The sequence below is a fragment of the Hypomesus nipponensis genome, chromosome 21 (genome assembly GCF_054491055.1).
Source record: "Hypomesus nipponensis isolate SF chromosome 21, ASM5449105v1, whole genome shotgun sequence".
In the NCBI taxonomy this organism is placed as follows: Eukaryota; Metazoa; Chordata; class Actinopteri; order Osmeriformes; family Osmeridae; genus Hypomesus; species Hypomesus nipponensis.
The window spans coordinates 15,132,989-15,137,500 of record NC_140381.1 but is presented as its reverse complement, the minus strand read 5'-3'; positions in this window follow the sequence as shown (position 1 = coordinate 15,137,500).

The window sequence follows — 4,512 nt, the reverse complement described above, 5'->3', positions numbered from 1 at the left end:
TGGACACCGGGTATCAAGCGGGCCAGCTTCGCCACGCCAAGGCCGCCGTCGCGGGATCTGCTGTACAACAAGCCGTCAGATAGCGATGTTCTTCGACATGCCTTCCCACGAACAACTTACCAACACCAGATCGTCAGCGAAAGCAAGTGTCGTCACTGACTGGTCTCCCCATGCGAAGCCCTCGCCTCGGCACTCAAGAGTCTGGATTAACGGGTCCAGCGCCACGTTGAAGAGAAGGGGGCTCATGGGGTCACCCTGTTTGACTCCCACCTTCATGTCAATCGGGTGGGAAACACCGTCCCCACCTCTGACTCTGGTCGCGCAGCCCACATAAGAGTCCCGGATGAGACCCAACACGTGCTCGTCTAGTCCCTTTCGCCTCAGAGCACCGAGGATGTGCTCATGAGCCACGGTATCGAAGGCCTTCGCGAAATCGACGGATACCAAAGCCAGCTTTGCTTGGCCTTCCCTGCTCCGCCTGATGATCCCATCTAATATCATCAGGTTCTCGGAACAGTCAGAGGAACACGTATATCCTTTCTGGCGCGGGGACAATGGGCAGGCGGCGGCCAACCGCAGAGTCATTATCCGCGAGAATAACCGCAGCACTACTGAACCGACCGTGATGGGGCGCCAGTTTGATACCGAAAGCAGGTCGGCCGGAACAGTGGATTTGGGAATCAGTGTCGATATGTTCATCTTAAAGACCTCCGGCAGAACCCCAGCGACAAGCCACGCGGTGAACAGCCGCGCCAGCCGGCATCCACTCCGATTCCAACTGACCAAGTCCTGCTTAGTCACGCCGTCAGGGCCGGGCGCGGAGCTATTTTTCATGCGAAGGAGGTTTTCACTGACGTCAGAAGCCGAGATCGGGGACCAGAAGAACTGATTCGAGATGGACTCGCCGACCCCGAACTGACCGAGCCCACTGAAAGGCTCCACCCCACCCCACCTGGCCTCCATCACAGGAGTGATTTCAGCCAGAGGGACAGGGCAGGTGCCCCCCACCTCCCCATCAAGGATCCTGGCCGCCAGCTTCTGGCGAGCTCCACGGTACATCTCTTGATGTAGGCGAAACTCCCTTTGTCTGTCGGCCGATCTCCCCCCGGAAGAGGCTGTGCCCTCGCGTTCGACGCCACGCGGCCGCCCAAAACCTGCACCCTCCGGACCCTTGCCCAACTCCCTAAGCAGCTCAAGTGCCGACAACGATACCCAAGCAGGACTTGGGATAGCACTCCCCCATGGCAAGGGCGTGGGGCCGACCTGGACCTCCTCACACTCAGCCTCCCGACGCGCAACATTTTTAAGGAGCTGATCCAAGACTCCTTGTCGGGAGGGTGAGGGGTCGCTCTCGCTGGACAACTCCCGGATCAGATTACTCCAATCCGGGGCCTCGTCAGCCCCACCACGTTCATCATCCTCCAGCTGTTGTCTTTTCAGCCTCACCTCCTTCGCTGTCTTCCCGGTGTTCAACTTCGCAGCGATGACCTTGTCCGCACCGGGAAGGGGACCACTATTTAAGGAGAGATCCCGCAGCCGGCCAATCTCCTCCTTGCTCCACTGGCACGCCCCCGCCGCACTCCCACGCCGGGCGCGCTCCCTCTCCAAACTTTCCCGGCGATAAAGATCCAGGTGGGCGCTTTTCCTGTGCAAGGACAACCCTCTGCTGGTCTCGAAGGACCGCGGGCAGGAACCACACGGGAATCCCCCCCCACCACCAGCAGGCACTGTGATCCCCCCCGGCACTTTGGGATGTGGCAGGAGATCGGGTGGTGATTAGCATTGGTTCGCCCGCACAGAGAACATTCGTATGCCACTGCAACCGTATGATGCCGGACCCGAAAATGATCGGCCAGCCCAGTGACGGTCGCAGTGCGCGCTCCACAAAGACCGCAGCACAGGTCCGTAAGGGGAAGAGAGACACGCCAAGGAGTGATGGCAGCGACGCACCGCGAAGAGACCCCCTCGTCTGGGTCATCGTCCTGGTCAGCAATGAGAGGCCGCACCGGCGTCACGTCCGGGGAACTCCCTGTAGGGGCAGGGCGGGACGCACCGCTCAAGTGCTGAGGCACTTCCGCCGTGTGCTCCTCATCAGAGGAGCGGTCAGAAGGCTGGAGGTCGAGGTCTAAGCCCCTGTAGCGTTCAAACCTGCCCTCATCTCCAGGACGCTACACGCCTTGGCATCCTTCAAAGGGCAGACCAGAGTCACAGGACAGCACCATTCCCTTGGTGAAGTCCCATTCCTCCGGCCGGAACGGCCTGTCCACGCATGCTCCAAATGCGTCTTCCCAATCGTTACACCAGCTCTCATAGACAGGCTGTCCGGAGGGGGCGCGCGCATCATCCGCCAATTCCTGTAAGTCGTGAAGGTCCAGGGGTTCCCCAGGGGTGTCGACCACTCCTCCCCCAGGTAGGGCACGTTCTATGCCCAAGTGGCCCGTGTCCGGAACCACAAGGGTCGCTCCTACAGGCCCCGATGGTGTAGGCCGCCGTCCCCCCAACCTAGCCTTCTTGCTCGGACGGTCAGATGTCGCAGGAGAAGGATCCACCTTGAATTTCACACCCTTCTTCGGATCCTCGAGGTGTGGCTTCGGGGTGACCAGAGCCGCCTCAGACTCCAAATCACCATGGGGGTCTCGCTGGGCCACACCGTGCGCCCCATGGGCACGTGGGCGGGACGTTGCTGCGGGATGGTTGGAGCCGTCCCAGACTCCACTTTCTTAAACTTGTTCACCGACTGACTGTGCAATGCTTGATAGATTAATATTTCTGACACAGGGATAGCGAATTACATTTTGGGGTGGCACCTGGAGTGGCCAGTCCGATATCAGGGGTGTCCAGTGCCACACCGGCCACTCCTTTGGCTCCGCAACTGCCTATGTACTTCCGCTCAATTTGGATTTTGCTTCTGTACTAGGTCTGGCCATTCGGTACGCAAGTCAGATTTCCCAGGTTGATTTTCTACTGGCGAATCAGCGAACAGAGGGAGTGGCTGAGAACGATGATGTTGATATTGTGCGCTAGTTTGTGTTGTAGTTCCGTAATTGTGGCGGAGAAAGATGCGAGCGAAGCCATTTGGTCCATTGTGGCAACACTGCCAAATATCTGTAAACTAGTTTTGTTGGTGGCCATGATGTTGTGGCCCTCCTCCCCACGGGGTTCGGGAACAGTTAGATTTTCCAGCTACGGCAACTAGCTCTGTTACAGTAGTGGTGAAGGAATTGGCTAAGGCGAACGCTAGCGGTCATGGCAGATCAGAGTGGCTCTGAGCAGATCCAATAGTTTTAAACTTCAACAGAGTACCCGCCTACAAGGAAGTCAACGCTTGTCAATGGAGCGAGGCCAGACTCTATGTACAAATGAAATGTACAAGTCTGGTTAGGACCAGGCTAGGTTGATGCATCCTTCATTAATGATGACAAAAAAACACTCAAACATTTTACATGGGTTTGCTTACTATGGACATAAACTATTTTCAAATGCTTTACTGATTAGAATGAATGCAGGAACCATGCTTTACAAATGATTGAACAAATACATTACTAACAGTTTTTTAATTGTTAATAAAGGGACAATTACAAATGTTTTTTGAAATACTTACGACGTGTCAAACTTCTATTTATAAACATAATTTTGGACAGCCTTATTTACTATGAACAAACCATTTGAGCGTGTAAACACATGCTTTACTAATAATAAATTATGTATGAACAAAGAATAACTAATGATGACAAACCATTACATAAAAAGTAACAAATGCTTCATAAATGATGAATTGTGTGTAGTTATTATAAAGTGTTACCGTAATTTTCTTTGTCCAGGTAGCTTTAAGTATCTTGTCTTTAATATCGAATGGAAGTGAACCAGAATGGACCTTGAGACGGCCTCGTCTATGGGTTTAGGGCCAAGTGACAGGTGTGCTCGTTGAATTTGCAAATCCATGCTGCTGACAAGCATTAGTTTAGTCTTCATTGCCTTCTTCAATGCCATATTTGTGGATTTTATTACGATGCGAGTGTTTCTCAAGGTCCGTTATCTTAGCCTGAAAAGTTATCTGTTGTTTAAAAGAGTAAAGCGGACTATCCCTTAGCTCGGTGTTAGCCGTTTCTAGTTCCTCTAACCGTTATTCTGCTTCCGTTAGCCTTGTGCCTTGGTTACGTACATCCCCAGTGATATTCTGTAACTTCAGATTCATCTCCGTCTTTGAAGTTGATAAATTGTTTCTGAAGTCATTTTTAAAATCCAGTAATTCCTGCTTAAGTTCACATTTTAAATCTTGTATGTTCTCACTCAGGTTATGAATAGCTTTCGCAGTGGTAAACTCTTCTCGAGTAGATTCCACTCTCTCCTTGCTAGCATTATCTTCCGTCATGTTTTTCCTCTCTCTAGTCTCTAGTTCCCAAAACTGTCTTGCCTTTATTCCCACTCGTACTACTAAGTTATTATAGTGTCTTGTGTGTACAATAGTACCATGTTTTGGAGTTTTTTTCTTTTACTTGATCAGAAGAGTTT